Below are 20,999 nucleotides of genomic sequence, written 5' to 3'. Positions count from 1 at the left end.
ATTTCCCTTGGGCTCTAATGTTTAATAATTTCTAAATCTCTTTTTCATTATACTTAAAAGAAACTTGTTTCAGATTAACTATGGCAATATTTGTAAAACATATTAAGGTCAATAATATAAATGAAATGAAAATTATAAGAAGGCCATGTACAATAGAGTGTTTATAAAGAGACAGGTCAGAGTGGGTATTTTCAAGAACGGTTAGACAGTAAATATGAAAATAAGACTATGCGATGTAATGTCCAGGCAGGTATTATGAAAACAAAAGTGAGAGGCAGTACAACATAGTGATTAAAGGTATGGGCTTGAGAACTCAATTTCCCAAGTGAAAATGCCATCTTTTCAAATTATTAGCTGTGTAACCTTCAGAAGTTTCCTAACCCATCTGAATTTTAGTTCCTGCATCTATAAAACCTTTTGAAGACTGTGGCATAAAATCATAAGCATTCTTCACATGTTAACTGTTATTATAATGAAAAGTTGGCAAAGTAAGTTTAGTACATTCATAGTAATTGTGTAATATTTTTTGCCGGATTCTGGTATTTGGCTTAGGCAAAGGAAGTACCTGAGGAACTTCACATCTTATATAATAATGAAAGAGTGAAAACAGAAAACAAAAAATTATTGAATTCCCGCTGAATGGTACGAATTGTGTTGGCACTCCACAGATATAATTTTCTTTAACCTTAAAATGAGTCTATAACATAGTATTATTTTGTTATTTTACAGATGAGGAAGCTGGCTTAGAGATGTGAAGGATCCTAGATCACTGTCAATTTAACAAAATGATTTCTTTTATCAGTGAGAAAGTGGGGTGAATTTCAGGGAGGAGACTGATTTCCTTATATGAATCATAGAAAAAAACACAATAGGTGGTTAACTGCTGACACATAAAACTGATTCATACCTGTGGATATAGCACATCTCCTGTTAACAATGCTGTGTCCCTGCCATCTATGGATGATTATTTGGTCTGTCTGTTGATTTCTTTTCTTTTTACTATCACTTTATTTGCAGTAGAGTCAATCAATTCTAGATGGAACTGAAAATAGATGAGTTATATCTTTTCACCTGAAGACTTACCTCTTTCCTTTCTACTTTTCATGTACCCTATCTTTCAGTAAAAACTATTTTTCTTTTTTCTATTTTTCTTTTTAATTTTTTTTTTAAGATTTTATTTTGAAGTAATCTCTACACCCAAGATGGGGCTTGGGCTTACAAGCCTGAGATCAAGAGTCATTCATTTTACCAAACGAGCCAGCCAGACACCTCAATAAAAACTATTTTTAGAAGAACGTCTGAAGTCAATCATTTATACCTGGATGTAAATTCAATTTGTTTTACCTTCTCCTCAGAAGATTATCTCAAATCTTATCTTCCCTTTATTAGACATTTCACTCTTTTAAAGGAAATCTGGGCATTTTTGAGTAAGGAAGGCATACTTTGGGAAGTTGGGAAGTGATCTTTTCAGGATTTCCTGAAATATAATAAATTAAGTTGGAAATAATTTACCTGTATATCAAATAAACCCTAAAACAAAACAGAAGCCTAAACTGGTTATTAACTTTTCAAGCAGTTGTTGAAAATTATTTAAATGATAAAAAAAAATCAAACATCACTTTGTAATATGTCTTTTCTTTATTGGTCTCCAGACTGTGCCCTAAAGTAATGCAGAAGTTCCAAGTTTTTATATAAAGTCAAATCATGAAACATGGTTATATACAGCTGAATTTAGGTATTATTACTATATTTGGATTATATTGGTGGGGTTGCCTTTTTGCTTGTACTTAGATATATGAATGCCTTGCCACTCTCAATTAGTCAGGCTGATATTGATCAAGAATAATTGGAGGGCACGTGGGTGGCTCAGTTGGTTAAATGTCTGACTTTGGCTTAGGTCATGATCTCATTGTGAATTTGAGCCCCGTGTCGGGCTCTGTGCTGACAGCTCAGAGCCTTGGAACTTGCTTGGATTCTGTGTCTCCTTCTCTCTCTCTCTGCCCCTCCCCATCTTGTGCTCTCTTTCTCTCTCTCTCTCTCTCTCTCTCTCTCTCTCTCTCAAAAAGAAATAAATATTTAAAAGAAAAAAGAAGAAGATCTTGAGGTCATGAGTTTGAGCCCCAATTTGGGTGTTGAGATTACTTTAAAAAAATAATGAGGAAAAGTACTCATGCTAGTAATTCTCGAATAGCTTCTGTGGATAGGAAATATTGGTCTCTATTAGTTAGGGTTAGAGTAGGACGCTATACTAAAGAGAACAATGTTTCAGTAAGTTAAATGAGATGAGATGATTTCTCCTTTACATAAAAGTTCAAACTGAGTGGTTCAACTCTGCTCTATGAGGTTATTCAGAGATACAGGTTCTTTCCCCACTGGTTGCCCTGTCATCCCCTAGAGCTGTCATCCTCTGCATGGCAGAGACCAAGTCTCTGTAAATCCCAGCTGATAATAAGGAGAAGGACAACATGGTGGGTGTATAGTCATGGTCCCAAGACTCAGGTCCATAACAGGCATATATCACATTATCTTCTATGGAGAAAAACAGTCACATGACTTCATTATAAAAAGGAGGCTAGAAAATTCCATTTAGTTTTGTGTCTAGGAATAAAGGGAAAATACATTTGGTAGACAAACTAACAGACTGCCTTATGGTGTGTGCTATTTCTATTGATCCTGGTAAGGCTTCCTGATTATATACAGTTTTTTTTTTTCCTGAAAAGGGTAAGAATTGGTATAATTTCTGTATGGACCCTTAAACTGGAGAAATAATAATGACTTTTATTTTTCTGCAGACTGTGTGCAGTATTACACTGTGACTATAATGGTGAGAAATTATAATCTTTCTTTGAATAAGATCCTCCCTACTCTTTTTAAAAAACTGATTTGATCTCAGAAGGATAGGAAGCAATATTAAAAATTGTGATTTGCCTATGTCTTGTGAATTTGTTCCTAGTTCCTTTTATTGAGAGGGGAAAAAACCAGCTTCTACTACCAATGCTGCAATGAAAAACATAGTTCTTAGCAGATCAAAACGTTTTAATCTCCTTTCTTCCTGAATCAGTGCTTAATTTAAGCATTGCTTAGTAGATATTTTCTAATGTGTCCTCTTTTAAGATGATCTAGAGTACAGGTAACCTTTAAGGGGAGGTTTACTGTTAAGGCTTTCTTTATGGTTAATAACTCATTCTTCAACTGGGATTGAATATTAGATACCTTACAGTTAGAAAGAAAAAAGAATGGTGTCCATTTGTGTAGGGTAGTAATTATTCTCTAGTTTTATATTCTGACCAAATATATTGTTGATGTAACATGATTTCTGTGTGTGTAACAAGACCCAAGAAGTTCCTTATCACATATTATCATCCCTACTTACTAGCATATGCCTCAATTTCTCAATTACAGATTATTTGTTTTGGTGTAAGGGTTTGCCTTTCTGAAACTCAACTACCTCTTGGAAACTGACTCTTTAAACTTTATAATCATTATATTCTATTTGGCTGAATTTGTTCTTGAGTTTCCTGAGGTTTCATTTTGATAGGAGCAAGCAAGTTGCTTGAAGTAGCGGTGAGCAGGTCCACTGATGAGGGAAATGGACACAAAAATATTTTTTTGCTTGAAAGATGAGGTTGATTTGTGGAACTGTTCTTCATGGAGGGTCACTTTCAATTCTAACTGATTTAAAGAGGATAAATTAGAGTTGATCGTGTCCACTGAAAGAATTTTTTTATGTGCAAAATGTATGCAACATTCCCTGAATTTTTGGTATTCATTTTTAAGTTAGAAAATTACCATTGGTGATTTAATGAAAAAAGAATAAAAAAACAGCCTCATTTGCAAAATCATAGTTAATTGAAAACACCAAGATTTCATTTTCACTAATCATGCTAAAAGTTTTGATGGAGAGATTTTTAAATTTATATAGTACCTTAATGATAAAATATATTGGTGATAATCCAAAGGATTGGTGAAATAGGATTTAAGTAACATACTTTTGTTAATAAAGGTATTGATCTATTGCCGATATTATAAAGATATTAGTACAATGTTAGCATTTATTTTCAGCCCCAAGCTTAAAAAAAAAATTGCAGATAACATGGCTTGGTGATGAGGAAGAGCTTTTCCCCTAATTGAAAAAAAAATATGTACTGTCCGTTTTAATATTATCTTAATGTTTAGGCCTTTGTAAATTGTAAAAAAATAAAAGTTTAAAATTTGTGTTAGGTAAATCTCTCAGTTTAAATTGAATTCAAGACATTGTTGTGGTTTTCAATAACTGTACTTGTGTGAATCCTTGAACTCTAAGTTTTAGATTTAGATTTAACAGATAACTACATTGTCAACTCTTGTAAGTGCATCGACCCTGTTTTGTTCTTTGTTTGTTTTTACAATTCTTTTTTTTAATTTCAAGTTTGTATTTAAATTCTAGTTAGCATGTATGGTAAAATTGGTGTCAGGTGAAGAATTTAGTGATTCATCACTTACATATAACACCCAGTGCTCATCACAACAAGTGCCCTCCTTAATGCTCATAACCCATTTAGCCCATGCCCCACCCACCTCCCTCTATCAACCCTCAGTTTGTTTTCTATAGTTAGGAGTCTCTTAGGGTTTGCCCCCCCCCTCTCATTCTCCCTCTCTCTTTTTTTTTACCCCTCTCCTATGTTCATCTGTTTTGCTTAATTCCACATATGAGTGAAATCACGTGGTATTTGTCTTTCTCGGACTGACTTATTTTGCTTAGCATAATACACTCTAGCTCCATCCATGTGACTGCAAATATGGATTTCATTTTTTGATGGTTGAGTAATATTCCGTTATGTGTGTGTGTGTGTGTGTGTGTGTGTGTGTGTGTGTACCACTTCTTTATCCATTCATCAGTTGATGGACATTTGGGCTCTTTCCACAATTAGGCTATTTTTGATAATGCTGCCATAAATATTGGGTTGCATGTACCCCTTTCAATCTGTATGTTTGTATCCTTCAGTAAATGCCCAGTAGTGCAATTGTTGGGTAATTGGGTAATTCTATTTTTAACTTTTTGAAGAACCTCCATACTGTTTTCCAGAGTGACCGTACCAGTTTGCATTCCCACCAATAGTGCAAAAGAGTTCCCCTTTCTCTGCATCCTTGACATTGGCCATGTTTTATTAACCTTTCTGTACCTAGTTTCTGGCATATACTAAACATCTGTAAATATTAAATGGCTATTCAATACATCCTTACTAGATTTACATTTAACATAATTCACAAATAATTATTGATTCATTTTTAAAATTCAGTGTACTAAAGAAGGGACAAAGATGAGTAGAACAAATCGTCTGGTTAACAGAGGAGAGCCTAGACAAGTGCAAACATAACTAATATAAAGTAGGGTGAGCTGAGTATCCTGAGATAAATGTAAACAATGTATAATAGAGGTTCAAAGGGCAGAGAGCTTGCACAGAGTTTGAAGATTGAGGATTGTCTTCAGGAGGATGTGACATTCAAGTTTGAACTTAAAGGTGGTCATGCACCTGCACAGTGGATTGGAAGGACAGTCATGGCAGAGAGCATATTCTATATAAAGAATCAGTGCAAATCAGCCTATTTGCTACTTCTGAATGGCTATAACTATTCTACAGGGATCACTTCACAATATGTAGTAACAACTTTGTACCAAGGTTGTTATCCTCATTCTCTCCACTAAAACGTAAACTTTTTATGGGTTATAGGTTGGTACATTTTGTATCCTCTGCTACATCTATGAACGCTCTGTATGTAAAAATATTTTAAAAATTTACTTGGCACCTTTCAAATTACCGAAGATTTTACAGTGTTACTATTTATGTTAGATCTACTGATTGACAGCCAAAATAGCTCCTCAAATGTGATACATAATCAACCATTTCTAGATCAGCAGCTAAGGGCTAAGGCACTGGAGTTAGGACTGCCATGTTTTAATTACTGGTTTAACTACTTACCAACAATGGGATCCTGGCAATTTATCAACCACAGAGGACTCAGTTTTGTCATCTATGAAAGGGAATGATAATCGTATTTATCATATAGAGCTCTGTGATAGATTAAAGATGTCTATAAATACTTTGCTACCCTTCTCTTTGAGGGTGATGTTCAATTTTCATCTCTTTGAGTCTAAGTTGGCCTTTGTGATGCCCTTAATGAATCGATTGCAATGGGAGTGGGATTCTGGGACTTTTGGAGTGAGATCTGAAGCTCTGCAGTGTTTGCTCATCCCTTTTTGAATTCTTGCTCTTGAAAAACTGTCTCTCAGAGTCCTTAGCCAATCATATAAGAAATTTGACTACCCTTAGACAACCATGCTGGAGACACCACATGTAGGTGCTTGGGTTACCAATACTAGCTGAACTCAGCTTTCCAGCCATTCCAGCCAAGGCACCTGACATGTGTGTTAAACCTCTGGGACTCTTCTGAACAGCCCATCCACCAGCTGAATAGTATATAGTGACATCAGCTGACTCATTGTGGAGTTACAGTATCACCAATTCTAACCGTATATGATTTTTTAAACGGATTTCATTCATCATGAAATATAATAAATGGCTCTTTTAAAACACCAAGTTTAGGTTTAGTTTATTAATGGCAACAAATAACTAGAACAGACTATTATGAAGATTAAGTGATTTAATGTATATAAAACACTTAGCACAGTGTCTGGCACAGAGTAAATATCTCATAAACATTTTTTTCTATTATGGTATTATGGCACCATAACCACAATTATGAAATCTGCATTTGTGTGTGTGTGTGTGTGTGTGTGTGTGTGTGTGTGTGATTTGCAAGTACTGAGAAAATAAACTCAAGATGAAAGGCAATAATGTGATGCACTTTCATATAAAATAGTCTTTGTTAAATTCTATAAGGAATTCTTGTTTTTGTCTGGCTAAGCATTAAATAATGAATTTTTAAAAAAAATTATTTTAAAGTTTATTTATTTTTGAGAGAGAGAGAAAGAAAGAGAGAGCACAAGTAGAGAGCACAAGAGAGAGAGAGAGAGGGAGACTCCGAATCCAAAGCAGGTTCCAGGCTCCCAGCTCAGTACAGAGCCTGCCACAGGGCTGGAACTCACAAGCCATGAGATCATGACCTGAGCTGAAGTCGGACACTCAACCAACTAAGCCATTCAGGCACCCCGTGAGTTTTTTTTCTTTAAGGTGTTTTTTCCCCTTAGATGTTTTCTCATATTACTACATATTGTCCATCTGAATGATCTTCACTACTTTGTTGGCTTCAGTTTCTATCATTTGTTAATCCCAAATCTTTACCTTTAGTTCAACTTATTTTTGAACGTCAGACGTGCAAGTTCAGTTGCTTACTGAAAATCTTCACCTAAACGTACCATGTGGTAAAACTGAACTCATCAGCTCCTCATCCTTTCTCCTCAAATTTCCCTTGTTCATCACCCACTCAGGTGTTTACATCAAAATCTGAGTTTTAAGGAAAAAATCTGGCCTAAGACCACAATTCATATTGGTTATATATGTTTATTAAAATAGGATCCTGTCTGTAGGTGGTAATTGCAAAGTTTGAAGCTTTTATAATGTAGTTCACGTACTATGATATAGGAATTTCTATGTTGTATGAAGCAGCAATGTATATAAACAGTAAAGAACACTGTCCAAAGTATCTGATATTTTGAATATGCTAAGGAAGCTACAAAGATACTTGGGATGTAGACCTTTTCTATTGTTTCCTTTTCATGCTCAAGCCTACAGAAGCTTGTGACTATATACATTCATCCAAATTTTAATCTGAAGGATGTCAAATAGCCATATAGAATTCATTTGTCTATATATTTCTCTTTTCCCCTCAGTTCGAGTTTAATAGAAACAACAAATAATCTAAAGTGATGCCCCACTACTATACACATCAGTTGTCCTGCCCCATAGCACAGCTCAGGCCACTCTCTCTAGAGGAAGAAAGGGCGGCCTTCCCAACCCCTGCAGGAAAGGCCTGTTCTGTTCCACACCACATCCGCACTGAACCTAAAGTCTTATGTTTTAAGCATGACAATTGTACAAATGAAATCTTGTCTTCATGGTTACCCACTGCAGCCTGGCCCTAAAATGGCCCAGCACTCACTTCTGCTTGGAGAAATATTCTTTGCTCTTCTGGACATCAGGCTTGATGATATCACTGCCAGTCTTGCAGCCTTGGGCACAATTCCCCATGTGTGTCAGTAAACTTGAAGGCCTGAATTAGTCTCAGAATCTTATCCATAGAGTGTTCCAGAAGGAAGTCATTCACAGTGATTTGCCAAAGGATGCCTTTATCATCAATGATAGATAGGCCCTGAACAAGTTACATTCATCAGCTTTAACATTCCATAGTCCTAAAGGCCATATACAAAACACCCACAGCCAGTATCACCCTCAGTGGGGAAAAACAGAACTTTGCCTCTAGGGTCAGGAACAAGATAGGAATGTCCATTCTCACATTGTTATATAACATAGTACTGGAAGTCCTAGCCTCAGCAATCAGACAACAAAAAAGAAATAAAAGACATCCAAGTCAGCAAGGAAGAAGTCAAACTTTCACTATTTGCAGATGACATGATACGGTAGGTTGAAAACTCAAAAGTCTCTACCACAAAATTGCTAGAACTAATACATGAATTCGGCAAAGTCACAGGATATAAAATCAATGTAAAGAAATCTGTTGCATTTCTATACACCAATAATGAAGCAACAGAAAAAGAAGTCGAGGAATCAATCCCATTTACAATTGGATCACAAATAATAAGATACCTAAAAATAAACCTTACCAAAGAGGTAAAAGATGTGTACTCTGAAAACTATAGAACACTTATGAAAGAAACTGAAGAGAACACAAAGAAATGGAAAAACATTCTATGCTCATGGATTGGATGGAAAAATATTGTTAAAATGTCTATACTACCCAAAGCAGCCTACACATTTAATGCATTCCCTATAAAAATACCACCAGCAGTTTTGACAGAGCTACACATCCTAAAATTTGTATGGAGCCACAAATGACCCTGAATAGCCAAAGCAATCCTGAAAAAGCAAAGCAAAGCTGGAGGCATCATGATTCTGGACTTCAATTATATTACAAAGTTATAGTCATCAAGACAGTATGGTACTGGCACAAAAATAGACACATAGATCAATGGAACAGAATAGAAAATCCAGAAATGGACTCACAACTATATGGTCAACTAATCTTCAACAAAGCAGGAAAGAATATCCAGTAGAAAAAAAAGATAGTCTCTTCAACAAATGGTGTTGGGAAAACTGGGTGACAACATACAGAAGAATGAAACTCGACCACTTTCTTACACCATACACAAAAATAAATTCAAAATGAATGAGAGACCTAATTATGAGACAGGAAACCATCAAAATCCTAGGAAAGAACACAGGAAGCAACCTCTTTGACCTTAACTGCAGTAACTTCTTACTAGACACATTTCCGGAGGCAAGGGAAACAGAAGCAAAATGAACTGTTGGGACTTCATCAAGATAAAAAGCTTCTGCACAGAAGAAATGGACAGAAGACATGAACAGACATTTTTCCAAAGAAGACATACAAATGGCCAACAGACAGATGCAAAGGAACTAAGCATCATCTGATATCTGATGAATATCAGAGAAATGCAAAACAAAAGCACAATGAGATATCACCTCATACTTGTCAGAATGGCTATTACTAAGAAGATAATGGCAGGTTTTGGCAAGGATGTGGAAAAAAAGAGAACCCTTTGCACTGTTGGTAGGAATGTAAATTCATGTAGCTACTATGACAACAGTATGGAAGTTTCTCGAAAAATTGAAAATAGAAATTCCATACCATCCAGCAATTCCCCTTCTGGTATGTGTCCAAAGAAAATGAAACACTAATTCAAAAAGATATATGCACCCCTCTGTTCTTTGCAGCATTATTTATGAGTGCCAAGACATAGAATCAACCTAAATATCCACTGATGGATAAATGGATAAAGAAAATGTAGCACAGCTAAGGAAACAACAAAACCAAAAAGCAGCCTACAGAATGGAGAAGGTATTTGCAAATGACATATCTGAAAAAGGGTTAGTATTCAAATCTATTAAAGGAGTTATCAAACCCAACAGGCAACAGCCAAACAATCCAGTTAAGAAATGGGCAGAAGACACGAATAGACGTTTTTCCAAAGAAGACATTCAGATGGCCAACAGACACAGGAAAAGATGCTCAATATTACTCATCATCAGGGAAAAACAAATCAAAACTGCAATGAGATTCCACCTCACACCTGTCAGAATGGCTAAAATTAACAACACACAAAATGAGATGTCGACAAGGATGTGGGAAAAGAGGAACCCTCTTATGATTTGGTGGGAATGCAAAACTGTGCAGCCATTCTGAAAAACAGTATGGAGGTTCCTCAAAACATTAAAAATAGAGCTGCCCTACAAATCAGCAATTGCATTACTAGGTATTTACCTAAGGGATACAATTACAGATTTGAAGGGGCATATGCACCCCAGGGTTTATAGAGGCATTATCAAGAATAGCCAAACTACAGAAAGATCCCAAATGTCCATTGACCAATGAATGGATAAAGAAGAGGGGATATATATGTATATATATGTATATGTATATGCACATGTATATATATGTATATGTATATATGTATATATACACATACACACAATGGAATATTATTCAGTCATTAAAAAAATGAAACTTTGGCATTCGCAACGATGTGGATGGAGCTAGAATGTATTACGCTAAGTGAAATAAGAGTCAGAGAAAGACAAATACCATATGATTTCACTCATGTGGAATTTAACAAACAAAACAGATGAACATAAGGGAAGGGAAAAAAAAAGAGAGGGAGGCAAACCATAGAGACTCTTAACTATAGAGAACAAGTACTGGCAGGGGATGGGCTAAATGGAAGGCACTTGTGATGAGCACTGGGTGTTGTATGTAAGTAATGATCCAGTAAATTCTTCACCTGAAACCAATTTTACTAAATTAAACTAGATTCTTCACCTTAAACCAATCTTACCTTGTATGCTAACAAACTAGAATCTAAATAAAAACATGAAAAGAAAAGCAAAAAAAAAAAAAAAAAGATTCCATTGTCCTGGACACTGGCATGCTTGGCTTCTGATACCAAGGGAATGTTCCTGGGTCCCAGTTCTCTTTGTTTCTTGGGTGTGATGATCCACGCCAAGCAATAGAAATGAGAGCCACAGATGCACCAATCATTTAGCAGCTGAGTTTCTTAAATTCTCCTGCCCTGTAACTGAAAGCAATGATCTCTGCAGGACACACAAAGGTGAAGCCAAGAGTGTAAAGAACACAACGTATTTTCCTTTGTAGTGAGATAGGCTGATGTCTTTTTCTAAGTTTATTTATTTTGATAGAGAAAGGGTGTGAGTAGGGAAGGAGCTGGGAGAGAGACAGAGAGAAAATCCCAAGCAGCCTCTGTGCTGTCAGCGGTACTCCATCTCTGGAACCTGGAACGGTGAGATCATGACCTGAGCCGAAATCAGGAACCGGATGCTTAACCCACTGAGCCACTGAGGTGCCTCCCCTGATGTCTTTAAAGTTTTAAAAAAAATTTTTTTTTCAACGTTTATTTATTTTTGGGACAGAGAGAGACAGAGCATGAACGGGGGAGGGGCAGAGAGAGAGGGAGACACAGAATCGGAAACAGGCTCCAGACTCTGAGCCATCAGCCCAGAGCCGACGCGGGGCTCGAACTCCCGGACTGCGAGATGGTGACCTGGCTGAAGTCGGACGCTTAACCGACTGCGCCACCCAGGCGCCCCTCCCCTGATGTCTTTAAACTGGCCATCTGGCATAACAGCCATGGCTTTGAAGTTGGAGGCAGGATGCCCAATTTTGGCCTTTCCTGAAGATATCTTGTCATCAGCAGCTGAGACAGAATGCACCAAGGCCAGTCAGGAAGAAGACACTATCCATACATTTTTTAATGCTTTAAATTTTTAATGCTTTAGCATTAGTAAAGCTAATTGTTTTTTTTTTTTTTTTTTGGTTGGCACACCAACCAGAACTTTGCTAATGTCATTTTTAATATAATTTTTATTTGTATCTTAGTACAACTTTATGGTAATTTATGGTGCTCTAATCTTTAATCCCAGAAAACCTTTCAGCAGAAATTTCTGTGACTTAAATTTGGAAAAAACCCTTTCTGTTGAAGATTTACCATATATTCTAAAATACTTATATTCTGAGGAGTAAAGGCTTGCAGGAAATTTATACTTGTTTAGCTTGTTTAATCCAGTGGTTGCCCTGCAACTTAAAAAATGTTCACATTTATCATGCTATTTATTCTTTAGTTTGAAAGACTTAGAACTTTAAAATTGATATTCACTTTAGTTAATTTCATGAATGCCTTTTCTACTGCATTGACTCAGTGAGAGAGGGAATCTTTTATGGGTATACTTTCCACTTGGGTAGACTACATAAGCGTCTTTTTTCTCTTTCTTAAACAGCTTCCCTAATTGTTCACTATTACTTCAGATGACTTCTGAAATTCCTTGACAATCAGTGTTAGGTGAGTTGATTCTGAAGGTGAGACTTTCTCCTTTCACTGCCCGCATTCATACATTGCCAAATCTGTCGTATTTCTTTTGACTCTTTGCCTTTTTCCTTACCTTTTTTTTACAATGCAGTCTTTGTCTTGCCAAGGCTCTTTTAGCTTTACAGAATATTATTTTTGTGTCCCACAATGACTTTAGAAGAAAATTTATCCATTGAGGATAGCTGTATAGCTCAGGATATTTTATTTAACAAATTATTTTGCATAGGCTTCCTTTAGCCTGAAATCTTCTCTGCACCTCAGACAGGTACCAAATATCCTTGACTTTTCAGAAATGCATCAGTTGTATAAAATGAAGCATATCTATAATATGCTTACAAGCATGTGCTAATGTAATAGCACTAAAGGAAAAATAGTGTTTTGGCAGAGAAAATTTTAATTAGTTGTTTTAGTAAAAATAGCTACAACTCTCCATCTTCTACTCAGCACAGAAAATGCATTTCAGTCTTTAGGTCAGCTCATGTAAGACAATTAACTGGCAGGAGAGTCCGCACTCTTCACTACATGGATCCAACAATATCAGGGAAGTGTTAGAATAACTTAAACTTCCCTAATGAGCTTCAGGGCTTTAATGAGAATATTTTCTATTCTTGTATGATTAATATTGCTCTTTGATAGAAAGAGGACTCATGTGTGTGAAGGAAATGTAGAACGAAAGACCTCAAGATAAACCGTTAAGAGGAAGTTAAGAAGTGGTTAATCCCTTAGAACCCAGAGGGGATTAATTATTGATAACTAGTAACTGCCACCAGCTTGAGTAGTTTCTCCAAATAATTATAATAGCCCACAATAAAATAGCAAACAACTATTTTTAAACTACCAGCATTTTAACCATTTATTTTCTGAATTTAGTCAACTAAGCGATCTGTCCTGTCTGGCTATATAATTATGTAAAATGGTGAACCTATATCGTGTATTTAAAGACACTATTATTATTTACAATAGTCTTATTTTTTTGTGCATAAAAATAGTCGTTGTAAATCACTAAGTCAGAGTGGATGAACCAGTTCTGTGTGTTTGTGTATGTATGTGTTTGTGTGCACGTATGTTTGGGTAGGTACACAGCTCTGTGTGTGTGGGTACGTTTGGAAAGTTAGAAAATTAGAACAGGATGAAGAAGAAAGAATAAGAAAAAGAGACGATCCAAAAGAGTCACTGATATTAAGTAAAACATTATTAGAATATGGGGACATACATAATCAATGGAATTTTTGCACAAACGCAAGTACAGGTTTCCCTTGCTTTCCTGGAGTTCGCGTCTGTGAAAGACCTACATTAATATCTGCTTTCACTAACCCAAAAGAAAGCCAGAGAGAATTTTCACTTTTACGCAATGGTGACTGCTTCTTCGTTTTATGCCATTTCAGCTTATGACAGGTTTCATAGGAGCACTCTACTTTCAGAGAGTGGGGGAAACTTGTAATTTTTTTTTGTTTTTTTGTTTTTTTTAACTTGTAATTTTTAGTTATTGTTTTTCACTATCCACTTATCCACTGAAGCAGACTGTAAGATGTCAAGAAGTAATGAGAATTTAGGAAGTGACTAGAAGTAGTGAGAAGTAGAAGTAATGAGAAGAAGTGAGGATGTTAAGAATGATGAGAAAAGTAAGATACAGGTAGATGGTCATCACAGTATATTTATATTTATTTGTTTAAAGCTAATCAGTGTTTTATTTATTTTTTATCATTATTACTTATTTTGAGAGATAGGGAGCTCAAGTGAGCGAAGGGCAGAGAGAGAGGGAGAGAGAGAGAGAATCCCATGAGGGGCAGAGAGAGAGGGCAAGAGAGAGAGAGCGGGGCCTACCTGAAGTGGGGGCTCAAGCTCACCCAATGAAGGGCTTGAGCTCAGTGGTCATCACATTGTAATAGAGTTTAGCCATGTACGTTGAACAAACACTGGATAGAAGGTTGATGAAGCGTAGGAGACTAGGATGGCTTTTTAAATTGTAACTGGGGAAACCGCGGTGATAGAGAAAAAGGAGTAAGAGCAAATACAGAAGATGGAGGAGGGAACCATTTTGTTGTTGGTGTTGTTAGCTGTCTCAATGTGTGTTCAGAAGGTTTATTTTCAGCAGGAGACGTCATGTGTATTTATTTAAAAAGCACTTAATTTGATGATGTCATGATCTAGCTATACTTGTTGAAACTTGTTAAGAAAGACAGTCTCTTGCATGCAGTCTTTCAGTCCCAGCTTGGCCCAGAAGAATGGGCCTCTGGCCTGGAGTACATCCCTTACCAAGAGATAGGGAACCCACACTACCTTGCTGGGCTTATTACTTTGTGTGGGAATATCTTTCCCTGTGTCAAACTCAATGCACTCCTTTGTTCTGCTTAAAGACACGCTTCAATGACCCTCAGTCACACCTCGAATTTTCTGTATTTCATATCCTCTAGGGGAAAGATTGGGGTCCTTATACTGCAGCAAAAATTGGGATGCGGGCAGTCACGCTGCCTGTGATAGCTATGGAATAGATTTGTTGGCCGAGGGGAACTAGTGCATTGCAAAGGATTGGAATTTGTGTGCGCTTTCTTCCTTTTCTTGCTACAAATAAATACGGTACCACTTGGACTGGTGTGTGTATTATCTGTTCTCAGCAACCTTTAATATTGCACTAGTGTCTTCCCTGGGTGTCATTTATTTGCCTTTTAAGCTTGGCTGCACTCGTGTTATACTCTATCAAGCACAGCCTGACCACCCAGTGGATGGTGAAACAAAGGTTTTCCATCTCAAGCTTCAATAAGGATTGTGCTATGGTTTGGAGGTAGGAAGGGAATTACAATTATTATTCATCCATTAGTACTGATTACCATTAAGAATGGATAGTCTGGCAAATAGCTGGTCTATCAGCTATTTGCTACTTCTATGTTTTGCTTAGGTCACAGAACATTGGTCAATCTAGCATCAGTTCAGTTGACTGATTTGTGCCTTTGGTACAAACTTCTTAGATGGACCACATAGCCATTCCTCTCTTGGGTCTCATACTCTCCCTCTCAAGATTTTTTCCAGGGTTAACAGGTGAGTCTCCTCCCTGCTCTGGATTCCCAGACTTCTCCTATTTCACATTTAGAGGAATCTCCAATCCACTTCCTCGCGTAAGCTCTACTTTCCCTATATTTTTTCATATTTGACATTGATTACCATTAAAACTAGAATCTGAATCATTACCAACAACTATATTACCTACTTTTCCTTGAACCGAAGGCATAATGTTTAAAACATTCCATGAAGAAAGGGGCAGTATGTCTAGTATGGCAAAGAAGGAGGAGAGTAACAAAAGAGGTGTGCATATTAAAATTATTTAAACATTCATATTCTGCCAAATTTGTATATAAGTGTGCATATTACTTTCAATAATTACAGAGATATAAATGGGTCTTAAAAATAGCAAAAAACCATTTTGTCAAGTTGGAGTCAAGGAAGTATGGAAATTCTCCCCATTTTAAGTGTTCTTTAATTATTGGCCTTTCTGTGGTTGAATTTATATTAACAAAGATAATTGGATATTAAGGCAATTAATCAGAATGCTCAGCTTAAAAATAGCAGTTGAAAAATAAGTGAAATTTCCTACCGAATTCTACAGTTTGGTCTTTATACAGAAAAGATTGATTAGGTAGATGCTGAACCCTTTTCTTTACTCTTCAGAAAAGATTGTTCTCTAATTGTCACTGTATGTGAAGTAAAATGAAGATAGATAATACAAATATTCTGATTGACCAAAAGATTAAAATTGTGAGTCTTCCAAGAAATACGTGAGGATTCAAGAATATCTTATTGCAGTTTATTTTTTCTGACTGTTTTTTTTTCAGCCACCATCTTCTAATAACGCACAACTACATCTTTTCTTGTTAGAACATGTTATCCAGCACTTTTTGATTACATGTTCTCAGATAATAGCTGGGGCAGATTGACCAAAGGAGAGCAATTTCTTTAATCAGGATAACATAATGATTCTATCACAAACTTTAGATAGGACTATGGATATCACCAATTTTTTTTTTCTGGTCTATTAATAGCATTGTATCTTTAGTAGAATTGAAGACAGGACCTTCTGTAGGTCTCAATACAACTTTATAAAAGGCCATAACAATGCCTTCCGAATCACATCCATTTGCTGTTCTACAGAAAAGCAAGTTTTTTAGTAACTTGGCCATAACCTGAGGACAGGGACCCTGCAAATATTAAACAGTGGAATGTAGTGAACAGGAATCTGAAATTTCTGCCTGCCCAAAGCCGGTGGCCTTTGGCTTCTCTCTGTTCTTGAGTCATTTTATGGGAATCAGTTTCTTCATCAGTGAAAAGAGGGTGCTGTCCAACATATTCTGAGGTCCTTTCAGTTCTAAAGTTCTCTGGCTAATTACCTGGAGTCCAAGTGATGCCCTCAATCTGGCTAGTATGTAATAAATATTTGATGTTTATGAACAATGTTTGACTTATGTATGTGGAGAAACACATGCTATATGGAAATACCATGGTGTCTTCAATACATATTATTTTGGGAGCAGATTAGTTTGGGAGCAATGCGATTAAAATGTATGAATTCTTTGTTTACTTAGGTCAAAGAGAAATAGTTGTTTTTTTAAAATAATGTAAACTAAGGGAAAATAAAATACTCAGTATACTACTTTAAAATATTTTTCAACTAGTGGTTGGAATATGTTAAATGTAAATATGTTAAATAACATTATTTATTTTTATCTTTGATAAGGTGCCAAATAAGTGGTTGGAATATGTTAAATGTAATGAATATATTTAAAAGAAAATGTTTAAGATATCTGAGGTGTTTATACTTTGTGAATAGAACCAGTATATTCATTATTTAAAAATATATACCGGACGAAATCAATATTTACATAAGAAAACAGACTGCAGGTTTAAATTTTTCTGTCAATAAGACTATCTAATAGAATCACGTGTCATGTATTTGTATGACCATTAAAATTTGAAATAGAAAAACAGAAAAGTATGCTTTTAGTTAACGTGTCTTACATGTATAGAATGAATTGACAACTTTCATGTGTATGAATTACTAATAATAGTTTACATTTTTAATACATGTACTGCTCTAAATAATTACCTATATTTGCTCTTTACTCCTTTTAACAACCCTATAAGGTCTTGACAATTATTATCATTATCCCCATCATGCAGGTGAGGAAATTGAGGATCAGAGATGTTCATTAATTTGTCTAAAGGCACACAATCATAAGTGGTAGGGCCAAGATTTAAACCCCAGTATTCTGGTTTTATGCTCTTAACCAACTGTAATATTGGTTTCTTGTCATGATAATTTCTGAAAGAATTACTAAATCATGTGAAAATGCATTACATCATTTATTTATTTACAGGGAACACATGTGACCTTTCCATGTGTTCAAAAAATTGCATCGTTTTCTCCTTTATCCACATTTACAATTTCTGTTTTTTTATCCTTTGTAAAACTAAGAAGCTGTACTATCAACTTTTTCTTTTGTTTTAATATGAGACCATCATTGGGTTATATGATTTGCTACCATATATAGGATGCTAGGATATATCAATGCTTTTTTTTTTTATCTTTTGCTTTTAATAGGTAGGGAACCAATTTCTGATGAATTGCTGAACTGAGAACTATGTTCTCTGTGAAGTTATAAGTAGCCCATATATGTCTCTTTTTATTCTTTAGGAGGCCTTATTTAGTTATGTTAACATCATCTCAGCCCAGAGTGTGTTCCCTCTAGAAATCATCGATCATCTGTTTTAGTCAAGCAGCCGACATCCAATCAATCACATGTTAATATTACTTCACTTCTTATTCAGAGGTCTCAAACATCTATCTCTTTCACTCTCTTTCAAAACCTTAAATGGGACTGACAATTATAATGATGTATCTTGTGATACAAAGCATAAATTGTAAATAAGTCACGAATAGTAGTCACAGAAAAGAAAGAAGGCTGAGAAAAAATCCCAGTCAGATAGTGTGCAATAGTTCCTTCCTTTAGTCAGGGAAATAAATGCTTGTTTGCAATAGAATCTAACTATTATAAGACCCTTTAAGAACAATTCCTGTTGCAAAGTGAGAACATTTGTAGTTCCGTTTAAATAATGCAGCACTTCCAGCCTGTGAAAATAGATAAGCTTCCAGGATTCTTTTTGTGGAAAGATAAGTCACATGAAAAAACAAAAACAAAAACCAAAAAACGCATTAAAAAATTCATTGGTAGACATATCTTAGCAGGAAAACAATTTTTTGGTGCTGGACAAATAGGTATGTGTGTTTGATTTAATGGCTGTGTTTCTGTACTCAACTGAATTTCACAGGGTCACATTGATACATGGTTAGATCAGAAATTATACAGATTCTAGTGAATTCTTATTAAAATAAAATGCTTTGAAAAATTGCAATATTTTGATTTGATCATCTAAAACTTAAGTTGTATCATTTTAGTCTTATCCAAATTCACTCAGAATATAGATGAAACTGTTCCATGTAAGTTTGACAATTTTTGGTTAAAATTTTGTCTTTCTGAATTGTGTTTATTCTAGAAATCATATTGCTCATTGCTTTTGTAAGTAGTGAAGAGCATTGTTTAGGAATATAAATCAGTTAGGATGCTTTGTGGAGCAAGTGATTGAAAAATTGGCTTAAGCTGGTTTAAAATAAGAAAATTTATTTTTTGTCAGGGATGGCATCGAGGTGGATTGCTTCAACAGCTCAGTCTTCTCATCAAGGATCCAAGTTCTTTGAGCTTCTCCACTCTGCTGCCTACAACATCAGCTTTACACACAGGTTGATTTTCTTTATGATTGTGAGGTAACTGCTATGTGTTTTGTTCTTGTCATGTGTGTGTGTATGTGACACACACACACAGAGGATTTCTCTGTGAATACGTGAATTAAACTGGGATAATTTAGGAAAGAGGAGAAAGGAAGAGAGGATGCTGGGTGATCATCCGTGTCCAACACAGGAAAGCAATGTAACATAATGATAAATATTTTTGGATAGCACATTTTAATAAAGTCTGACTCTACTAAATTAATATTACTTCGAGCAAGATTTAAAACCGTGTTGAAAAAAATTCCCGTTTCCTAATTCTTACTTCCTTTTTGAAATTCAGTTATGATCACTTAACATGGAGACTCTAGATTCTGAATTATACAGCTGCAAACTGGAATATTTATTTATTTATTTATTTAGTACATAAGCATGTGTGAAAGTGGGGAAGGGGCAGAGAGAGGGACAGAGAATCTTAAATAGGCTCCGCGCTCAGCATAAAGCCATTGTGGGTCTTGATCCCATGACCCTGGGATCAATCATGACCTGAGCTGAAATCAAGAGTCTGATGCTTAACTGAGCCACCTAGGCACCCCTAGAATTCTTTTTTAAAATATTTATTTATTTATTTATTTATTTATTTATTTATTTATTTAGAGAATGAGAGAGAGAGAGAAAGAGAGAGAGAGAGAGAGACAGAGACTGAGACAGAGACAGAGAGACAGAGACATCAGGGTAAGGACAGTGACAGAGGGAGAGAGAGAATCCCAAGCAGGCTCTGTGCTCAGTTCAGAGTCTGACATGGGGCTTGATCTCACAACCATGAGATCACCACCTGAGTGGATATCAAGAGTTGTACACTTTACTAACTGAGCCACCCAGGCACACCCCCCCCCCCAGAAGTTTTAAATGTAAACTAATTTTATGAATTTGTGAGCTTTTATTGTATTCACCCCTTATGGCAGAGATTGCTGCTTCTTCTCTCAAGTTTTCAATGGGCCAGAGTTGTTTAGAATAAACACTGCTTAACAGACTCCTTTGCAGCTAGATATAGTCATTGATAAAGGTCTTTAACTTGGATGTGAGTGGAAGTCATGTGTGCAACTTCCAGTTTACACTTTATTTATTTTTTTTTTTAATTTTTTTTTCAACGTTTATTTATTTTTGGGACAGAGAGAGACAGAGCATGAACGGGGGAGGGGCAGAGAGAGAGGGAGACACAGAATCGGAAACAGGCTCCAGGCTCTGAGCCATCAGCCCAGAGCCCGACGCGGGGCTCGAACTCACGGACCGCGAGATCGTGACCTGGCTGAAGTCGGACGCTTAACCGACTGCGCCACCCAGGCGCCCCTCCAGTTTACACTTTAAAGGGAAAGTATAATATTTGATGGGTGGTAAACACAAGAAAGAAGGAACCTAGACAGCTGGTCACTTTAAAGAGATCTAATGTATCAGCCTAGATACTTACGTCTGCCTTGTAAGCTAGTTTTAATCTAGGCTGAACTTACATATTAATACAATAGATAGCCAATATTAACATACTATCTAGAAATAAGGGGTGATTCCTTGTAACTAGAAGCTGGATTACAATCTTCCTGAGTACAAAATAAAATGTACTTCTTGTTTTTGAATATTATTAGGAAAAAGTAG

At 35.9% G+C, this 20,999-nt stretch overlaps 1 long non-coding RNA gene across 1 annotated transcript in view; it reads left to right on the top strand.

Annotated features, from left to right (window-relative positions):
- LOC121031598 (uncharacterized) overlaps nt 1–19,934 on the top strand; it is a 42,125-nt gene extending 22,191 nt beyond the window's left edge. The window contains exon 4 of the long non-coding RNA XR_005790795.1: nt 19,259–19,934. This is a non-coding gene — a long non-coding RNA (uncharacterized LOC121031598). The remainder of the gene's footprint in view (nt 1–19,258) is intronic.
- Nucleotides 19,935–20,999: the final 1,065 nt, after the last annotated feature.

The sequence above is a fragment of the Herpailurus yagouaroundi genome, unplaced genomic scaffold (genome assembly GCF_014898765.1).
Source record: "Herpailurus yagouaroundi ecotype Mexico unplaced genomic scaffold, PumYag 141, whole genome shotgun sequence".
In the NCBI taxonomy this organism is placed as follows: domain Eukaryota; kingdom Metazoa; phylum Chordata; class Mammalia; order Carnivora; family Felidae; genus Herpailurus; species Herpailurus yagouaroundi.
Note: the sequence above shows the minus strand (reverse complement) of the source record. Positions and strands in the feature narration are given on the sequence as shown.